Raw genomic sequence first — 10,269 nt, forward strand, 5'->3', positions numbered from 1 at the left:
AGTGATGTATTTTGCCTGATCACCCTTGTTTTCTTAAAAGAAATAGGTACATATTTGATTAACTCACAAGGTAACCTCCAATTTGGTGACAGCAAAAAAGTTACACCAACCCACTACTGGTCTAACTATTTGGGCAAAAATCAGATGCCAAAAATTCAAAGACATTTCTACAACCCCACCTCCATATCTATAACCACACACACACACACACACACACACACACACACATGCACACACACACACACATTCACACGCACACACAAACACACACACACACACACACAAACACACACACACACACACACACAGAGAGAGAGGAGCAGTACTTCCTCTGTAACCATCACTCAGACAGGGAGGGAAACCTTTCAGCTTTTGCAGGGGGATCTGGACCGCTCTGTCAATGATACTTTATTTTCATGAAGAGACCCTCTTGCAGATGGACAATAAAAATGACTGATTGCCAGAGGGGTTTTGGAAGAGAAAATGGTGTCAGGCAAAACTATAACTTCTAAACTCTTAACCCCCACCCCCTACCTTCATCCGTGATCTCACATGTGAGTTGAATCAGGCCAAGACTGGATCCTGTCCTGAACGACGCCTAAGAAATCAGCAGCAGCTGATACTGACCAATTGTCTACCACTAAATGTCCACAACACTACCGAATTAGCCTCCATTTTGTCTCTGGCTGCTCTGAATATATCCTTTTTCTTCCGGCCAGTGTTTTCTGAAACTACTTTGAGTTTCACTTTGAGTGAAGATGGGGGTTGTTTTATTAAGTAGGTATCGATTCTGATTTGATTAAACTCGCACTAATTTGCTGCGAACGAGCAGACGTTTAATCAAATAAAAATCAATGGTGTCTTAAGAGCCTCTTGCACATCCCTGGAACAGAAGAATACAGTGGATGTGTGATAAATTATGGCTTTGAGGCCGCCAATATGGCAAAGCATGCTGGGTAGTGAGAAGAAGGGGAGGTATCTCATGGACGTGTCACTCCCACACGGGCGGAGGGATAGATTTGTGTTCAGTGGCTTGCTATGTGCCTCCGTGCTTCAATTCCCAAGTGAAGAATTTTCAACAAAGAGAATATAAACTCCTGTGTGCTCTAGAGGAAATACATCCAACAGCGATCCATTGTGCCAGGATACTCTCCTAAACAAGAATTGTGCCAATTTTGAATTCTGAATGGTGTATGAAAGTACCATGTTTTTCTGTTTTATAAGGCGATGAATACAGACACAAACATAATCTTGAATGTTCTGGTATACCTTCATAAACCTGTATGAATTATATTTTTCTAACAACTTGTAGATACCCATCTGTCAGTCCAGTTGTACTACGACATTTATAAACCTTTTAAATATAACCCTATATGTTCATTTTTATTAGCACTTTATTTGATGGAAGAAAATATTAAGATCCTTCCACATTCTGTTATCCAAAATATTGTTTCTGAATCCTTCCCCATTCTGTGATCCACAGCCTTATTTCCTAAATAACAGTAGGGCTTACATCACCGTTCTCCACACACATCTATTTGAGTGCATTAAGCATCTCTAGGGTAAACCTGGATGAAAATGGCATTCCCCTTATTCTCCGCTTCCTCCTTTGACTTCTTCCTGCTTTGTCCCTCCTGCCAAATGCTCGGTGAAGATGATGATGGATTTGGGCTGAGGTCGCCTGTGCGATGGGTGGAGAGGGCTTAAGACGCAGCGCAAATGAAAAACAATAATAATCGTCATGAATAAATAAAGCAGCAAACTGCGGAGAGCCAAAGGTGCCCGTACGTCTAATGAAGGAGTGCCCCGTGCGGCGGAAGGTCCCGACATGGCAGATTTGAGCATGGCGAGTGATTAGAGCAGGGCTAGCACAGGCAATTACGCGGTAATCTGTTTTTAAAGTGCGTCTGGAGGTGGCAGCTCACGGAGGGCTTTAAAACAGGCAAGTAAACAGAAGCAACGAGAGATCCGTTACCTTTGTATTGTCGGAGACACTCCGACACCGCTCAGGGGCCAGCGTTGTCACTTGTACCCCCTGGCTGTAGATGGATGTCTAAACATTGTGACGTGTGGATAGGACTAAGTGATGAGTTTTGTGTACAAGAGGAGAACAATGAATGGCACTACAGAAAAACACAAATGGCAACTCAACACATTTATCCACATGTGTGCAGTGTGTGTTATAGATACAGTTATAGTTTTATTGATTTCCAATGCATCACCTATGCTGTTCCCATCTCATTGTCGGAGGGTTTTATGGTCATTAAACCTGACTATACATTGGCTTTATGGTTATGCAACACAGGGGAATAGTAGCCCAAGTCAATTGGCCAAACTAATGCCCTCCTTTAATTCCATCCCCTGCAGAAACCCACATGTCACAAGGTCAACGTGAGCGTTAGATGTCAATTATAGCCGGCCCATACATCCTCACCTGACGCCATTTGTCTTCATCCCTCTCAGTCCCAACTCTGACCTCCTTTTGTCCCATCAGGGAGAGCCACGCAGCGCTCCCCACATCCCTCTCCATCTCTCGGCGCCGCGCGCTCAATCATCTCTGGCCGCTCACACCTGTCCCCTGCTCTCTACAGCTGCATGGCTGTCCCTCTATCTGCTTCCCCCATCTCTGGTGCTCATCTATTTGGCTAGTTACCTTTTTTTGCCCCACCTCTGTATACAATCTCTGGTAACTTGGGAAAGTAGAGCACAAAGTATGTCTGGAGACTAAAATAAATAAAGTGAATCTGGAAAAGGAGAGAGAGCGAGAGAGTTTGAGAGAGAGAGAGAGAGAGAGAGCGCCAGTCAGAAGCAGCATCAGGCCAAATCTAAGTTAGTACTTCTGAATCTATGGCTCTCCATGGGCCACATCTCACAGTAAACCAGACTCCAGCCAGGTCTGCTCAGGTTGTCCCAATGGACCATCACAGAAGCATGAATCTGGGCAGTAAAAACTGGACCTTGTACTGTATGCACAAGCTGAACAGGGAGGGACACATTTTACAGACACAAACATTGTTCACCGAATGGTGGCTCAAAGACTGTTATGCACAGGCCAGAAGAAATAAATGATGCTGTGAAAAGGATTCCCTCTGTCTGGAAACTCCTTAAAGTTAAGTTATTTGTTTGCGTACAAGGAATTGCTCAGTTTAACACAGATAGAAATAAAAACCTAACCAGTTAATAAAGTGAACAAATAATTAAAGTGCACCTCATAAAGGACATGCAAGAAAAGGAAACATATTGTAATGATAGGCCACCATCCCATCTGGCAAAATGGCTATTGTGCCTCATTGTCTAAAAATAGGATGAAGACAAATTGTTATCATTTGCGAAAGCCCATGACAATAATGATGAATGAGCATTTTTTCCCTTTTTGGTTTGCCCTCTCCGAAGTCATTGCTTAAGGCTCTTTCCTCATGCCTCTCCTCCACTCACTCTCTCGTTCTCTCTCTCTCTCTCTCTCTCGCTCTCTCTCCTTCTCATTCTTGGTGTGCGATCAGCAATGTTAAACTGGTGGACTGGCCTCATCTACATGAGCCAGGCCCTCACAAATGGCCCCGTGTGTTTGTGCGCGACCGCTCGGTAATCTGGGCCACCGAAGCGCCTGATCCCATGATTGATTAGCAATTTAAAATGACAACGAGGACCCCCTTCGCCCTGATCGCAGCCAAACTTTCCCGTGACTAATGTCCCCACTGACAGGGAGAGATAAGGGACATCCTTCACCCCGCTCGCCGCCTGCTTTTGATAAATAACGCTGCTGATGGAGTGCTTTAAGGTCATTATTGTGTGAATAATACAATATCAGGGCCTTCTCTCTCCTCCTGACACTCTCTGCTACAAGAACAAAGATTGTGCAGGGCTTCCTGGAATGCTCTCATTTGATTTTATCTCACATTCAAATAGCATACATTTTAAAAAAATAAATAAAAAATACATGAAATGTTTCGTTGTGTGTAAAGCAAATTAAAGTGTTTTGTTTAAAAGTATGACAAGCTGTTATACTGATACAGCATGTATTTTCACGGTACTGCATCTATGTTAGCACAAAGTGTCAATGTTTACTAATATAAGACAATTTCATTTTTTTTCATTTCAGACAAATACAGTTAAACAATTTTCCTTAATCAAACCAATATTTTTAATTTTCTGGTTTGAAACAAATGTCATTCTGTTTGCACAGCTCTGGTAGTATTTTGCTTGATAACCTCCATGATACATGATGTCCCATGATGTGTGCTAGTCTGTCCAGGCATGCAGGATACTAATGGGAGATCATTTGTCAATTTTAGCTCTCAAAACTGCACATGCCGTGGTAGATGCCATATAATGGTTTCCCCAATGAACTTAGACTAGATAAAATAAGAATTACAATATTCATACATGCTACTAACGCCCAGTTTGATATCAGTTCAACATTACAGTTAAGGGCAAGTGTTGGGTTAAAGTCTGTTTCGACGTCTTTTCAAACGGGCAGGCTTATATTATCAGGCTCTACTGCACATTAAAACAGACATGGTAATCATTTGCTCAAGTAAAGATGCAATGCCCACGTCTATGGCCTGTAACCTCGTGCTGCCGCCACACCACACCACATTTACCCACATAATGACTCCTAAAGACAGGAGCCGCATGGCTGGTGTGAAATGCTCCAGTCAAAGGGCATGTGAGCCGACTGTGTTAGGACCTGCACAGCCTCGACCACGCAGGGCCCACACACTTAATAAGACTACTCCTCCATCTATTCCCTGCACCCAGGGGGATCTATTGTATTATGTGGTAAATACACGCATGGCTAAACTGCACCGCCTGATACACAGACAATGAGATATCAGGAAGAGAGGAACCTGCTCCTCTCCTTTTGCTTTCCCTCTCTGTTCCCCTCTTCATTTGAAGGAGAGATAACAGAACTATTAGTGCAGTGCACACACTCACTGGAACTATTGGGCGGGTGCTGCTCCCATGGCCAGGGAGACAGAAGGAGAGAGAGAGAGCGAGAGGGAGAGATAGAGACCGAGAGAGAGAAAGAGAGAGAGAGAAGGAAGGAGAGAGCGAGGGAGGGAGAGAGAAAGAGAGAGAGAGAGGAGACACAGGGTTCAGAGCTAGTTCAGCAGCACTGCTTGACAAATTATTTGTGGAATTGTTGCATTCACAGTCACTTAAATAGGAATCTGTCAGAAGCTGCCTGCTCTACAGTGTAGCACAGAGCAGCTTGCACATTGTCCCCCGCGCTTGCTCTCCCCTCTCGCCTATGATGGATTGAGCCTAATGCAAATTTACAACCATTTTATATGTCGATGCCTCCCCTGCCCGGGCAGGAACATAGCTCAACATCACGCTTCAAGATGTCCGCCTCGGAACACTCTGCATCATCGGCCTCCTCTCAATCTCGCCTTTCACAAATCTCAGCAGAATAAAGATTAATGCCGGGGCTTTGGCCGCTTTAGCATCGGTGCCACAGAAATGTGCCTTTAATATGATGCCCCCCACCGCGTGTCAACACCAGGCTCTTCTCAAACGGCCTGACAGTCGCTGGCCTTAAAACAAGTGTTTCATCACGCATGAAAGTAATTAGCGCTCTGCTAGCGCTGGCAGGGAACCGGGCGTTGAGCCCTGACCCACCGTTTTTCCGACTAAGATTTGCGCCTACTTCCTTACTGCGCGCAATACGCTATAGGATGCAAATGCAAATGACTGGAAGATCACAGTTGAAGAAGAAGGGCCTCATATGTTATGCTCTCAGAATGGAAGAGAGAGATTTATTAATTTCATCTTATTTTATTTGTTTAGATAGATAGATAGATAGATAGATAGATAGATACTTTATTGATCCCCAAGGGGAAATTCAATTTTTTCAAAATGTATAGTTAAATATGCACTTTAACTATCAACCATCAGTACAGTGAAATTGTAATGTAATTTAAACAGTGTGAAATGTACAGTAGGACAGTGGTATTGTTTGGTGATGAGGTCGGACCATTCTCAAGTCCAGTGTTGGGAGATGTCTTCGTAATCCTATATCACCCCTTTGGGGCACAAAAATGAGGAGAGTGTGTTTTGCACCCTATCAGCTTGGAGAAGGCAATGTTGTGCCCTTGTAATTGAGCAGGTATCTCATCTATCAACAGTGCCACCCTGGATAATAAATATAGAGTATACAGGAGCTGGGCTGAGATTTCGGGGGGTGGGGGTGGGGTGTGTGTGTGTGTGTGTGTGGTGGGGGGGGGGGGGGTGGCACAAGCTTTTCACCAGCAGGGAGCTTCCAGACACTACATGGCCCTAATCAAAGGCAAACAATGTGGCAGGTGGAGCTTACAGGTGTGGCCCGTATCAAACGTGTGTGCTCTTCAACAACAGCAGCTGCCCCAGGGATAGCGTGTGTGAGTGTGTGTGTGTGTGTGTGTGTGTGTGTGTGTATTTCATTCTTTGGAACTGCATTGTAAATGTATTGTGTTATGTGTGATACACATGTACAGTATGTGCCCAGTGTCACTGTAACTACTTGGCAAATAGGAATACACTCTGAAACAGAAACAAAGCTATAGTAATTACTCTTTTCACACACGTCAGTATAGAGTTAAAACAGACACTTGAACTCTTTGTTATGCCCCATGTTAATTTCCATGCCAATGCTATATTTTTTTTACGCTTTCTTCTTTTCAGTCAGTACTGATATTTTTTTTCACAATACCAATATCAACCAGTTATTTCTGTCGTACTGTATGTTTTCCAGTGCTGAATCTATTTCCAGGTGTCACATATTCAGGTATACATCACCTAGCCTTTTTTAAAAAAATTTTTTTATCTTTGTTGGCAGTAAAACATATGTGTGTGTGTGTGTGTGTGTGTGTGTGTGTGTGTGTGTGTGTGTGTGTGTGTGTGTGTCTGTGTGTGTGAGTGAGAGAGAGTGTGTGTGTTTGTGTTTGTGTTAGTGTGTGTGTGTGTGTGTGTGTGCTGTATGTAAGTATGTGTTGAGTGAGTGTTTTGATCAACAGCTATCCATGCCCTGCATGTTTCTATGTCAACTCCTTCATTAGCACCATTAAGCTAATTACCATGGGGCCACGATCACCATGCCAACGTGCATATGCGTATGGGTGTGCGAGTGTGTTTGTGTGTGTGTGTTTATGTGGACCGAAAACACACAGCTTGTCATGTGTCACCGGTGCTGTGCTGACGAGCTTCCACCCCAGAGCCGCGGGCCTACTCTCTCTCTCTCTCTCGCTCGCTCGCTCATTCGTTCCCTGATAGACGCCTGACAGCCATCAACACACGCACTCACACTGTCAACTGGCCATTAATTGCCCTCTCCAAATTCCATAATGAGTCGTTAGTGTGCCGAGCTAATTAAAGCAGACTTTTGTGCCTCGTGCAAATTAATCCACCACTGACACCTGTACAAAAACACCACGCCATTATGTTGGAGATGCCATCGTTTCACTCTTAACAGTTAGCTGATGTTTTTGCCGGCTTGCTGATGTTTATGCGCTGATAGGTTTACACAAGAGTGAAACATGAAACATTATTTTGGGACGCTTCAGTGGCAAATATTAGCTGAGAGCTAACTTTCGTATGTGAGCTCGCAGAACTTCCCCCAAATATTAATTTATGGACTATTCGCCTGTCTTAACGAGCCCATTTGGTGAATCTGCGTTTGATCCTCACCGGCTTGGCGAGGCGTGAAGATGGCAGTGTGGAGATGGATCCGTCAGCCAGCATGTCACATAAATATCTTATTAGCCAGCGATCTTATCATCATAAAGGCTCCCATTTAGACAGTTAGGCATGTCATGTTGGTCAATTGCACAAAAAACCCAGGCGCATGCAATATTAAATCCTCAAATCTCATGCCAACTCCATTAGCTGGGCTTGTGAAGTTTTCCCCTCTCTCTTCCTCTCTCTCCCCCTCACTTTTGCTTCTCCCTTGACATCCGTGTGGCATAAATCCCCCTCTCTTTTTCCTGTCTGCTTCTCCTTTTCAGGCAAATTTGAATTTACATCTAAAGGTGCTGATGGCAGTCAGTCAGTCACATGAAGGCCCAAGTGGCTTCCCACCGTGTAATCTAGAAAGAGACAGTGCGAGAGAAGGAGGGAGATGGAGAGAGAGAGAGAGAGAAAGAGAAAAGAGAGCAACAGACATGAATGGTGAAAAATATCATATTCATTACTAGAGTGCAACAAATCATTAGAATGCAATGTGCCTCAACAATAATCACAACAAATATAGTTTTGATTTGCTTTTGACAATGAAGCAACATGCACAAGCAATGACCCACGCTATTCATTCGTTTTATATTTTATTTATTTTCTATATCACTTCAACCACATAATTTCATTTCACTTGTCAAACGACTATTTTTTATTCTGTGGATCCCTATGAACAGTCAACACTTTTTAATAATCATGGAGGTCAGAATAAACGGCACATACAAAAGTGTCCAACAAAGACAGTAGAAACCACAGGTACTGTACATCCAACAAATACTCATCTTTACAATGTATACCATTATCAGTTTAGCTTGGTGCACATCTCTACCACAAGTAGCACAGATATCCAGTCCATTGGTCCAGTAGAAGATAAAGGGAAATGAAGAGATGATAGCGAACGAGAAAAAAATAGAGGGATGATGGAGAAGATAGGAGAAAGTATGAGAAGGGCTAAAAGGAGATGGAGTGAGGGAGAGAGAGAGAGAGAGAGAGAGAGAGAGAGAGAGAGAGAGAGAGAGCATAGCATCAGGATTATTATTCAGTTATCACTGCTCTGTGGAGCAGAACTGACACGGACAGGAGCAGATTTCCTGCTTCTCACGCATCCATCTGCCACCTCTCCATGCAGAGAGGAAGAGAGGAAGAGAGAGAGAGAGAGAGAGAAGCTGAAATAGAGCGAGAGTGAGGAGCCCATCCTTACAAGCACACGCATAACTGCAAACCAAGTAAAAAAAGGTCTACATTTACACCGACAATGGCTGAGCTACAGGTTCCCTAAATATCTCAGTTCTAGTCCAGCAGCTAGTCCTCCAGTTAGCGCCCGAGGAATGCTTTATTGCCATATCTCATCAGCTACAATCAGATCACCCTCCGATTCACCGTGTTCACTTTAGTGGAAGAATATTGAGAAGTGAATCTTGCCACAGTCTCTGTTGACACCGGCAAGAAAAGCGATCACAGGAAACGCCAATACGTATGGACATCAATTATTTTTTAATTGCATAAGAGTACAGTACACTAATTAAAACTAGTATATCTTTTCCTGCCCTGGGCAAAATTAATTATTAATTTTTTTTTTATTATTAATATTCACAAGTAGCACTGGGAATATATTAGAACCATTTTGCGGTCGCGGGTGTGATCTGGCCTGTGTGTTGTAGGCGTGCGCGTGTTTCTGCTAAATTAAGCTTCTCCTCCCCCGCCTGGCTCCAGGAGGCCCCCACGGTGAGCCATCACAACCCCAGAAAAGTGGTGTTTAAGAGGTCGTGATGGGGCCGCCGGGCTGGAGGTGCTCTTCCCCCTGAACCATGACGACGGAGGAGCGCCGATCCCCCGGTGGTGGCGCGGCAACAACAGATCCCCCCCCCCCCCCCCACCACCTCCAACTCCACCAGCACCAGCACCAGCACCACCCCCACCACCATCACCTCCACCACCAGCACCACCAGTACCACCACCACCACCAGCACCACCACCACCACCACCTCCACCAGCACCACCAGTACCACCTCCACCACCACCTCCACCACCAGCACCACCAGTACCACCACCACCAACAGCACCACCACCACCACCACCACCACCAGCACCACCACCACCTCCACCAGCACCACCACCTCCACCACCCCCCCCCACCACCAGCACCACCACCACCACCACCTCCACCAGCACCACCACCTCCACCAGCACCACCACCACCACCACCACCACCACCTCCACCACCTCCACCAGCACCACCACCTCCACCAGTACCACCAGCACCACCACCACCACCACCAATACCAGCACCACCACCACCACCACCTCCACCACCACCACCACCTCCACCAGCACCACCACCTCCACCTCCACCAGCACCACCTCCACCAGCACCACCAGCACCACCTCCACCACCACCACCACTACTACCACCACCACCACCACTACCACCACCATCACCAGCATCACCACCACCTCCACCAGCACCACCAGTACCACCACCTCCACCACCACCACCTCCACCAGCACCACCACCACCACCAGCACCACCAGCACCACCCTCTGTGCGCGCCTGCCGTGGTG

The sequence above is a fragment of the Sardina pilchardus genome, chromosome 11 (genome assembly GCF_963854185.1).
Source record: "Sardina pilchardus chromosome 11, fSarPil1.1, whole genome shotgun sequence".
Taxonomy (NCBI): domain Eukaryota; kingdom Metazoa; phylum Chordata; class Actinopteri; order Clupeiformes; family Clupeidae; genus Sardina; species Sardina pilchardus.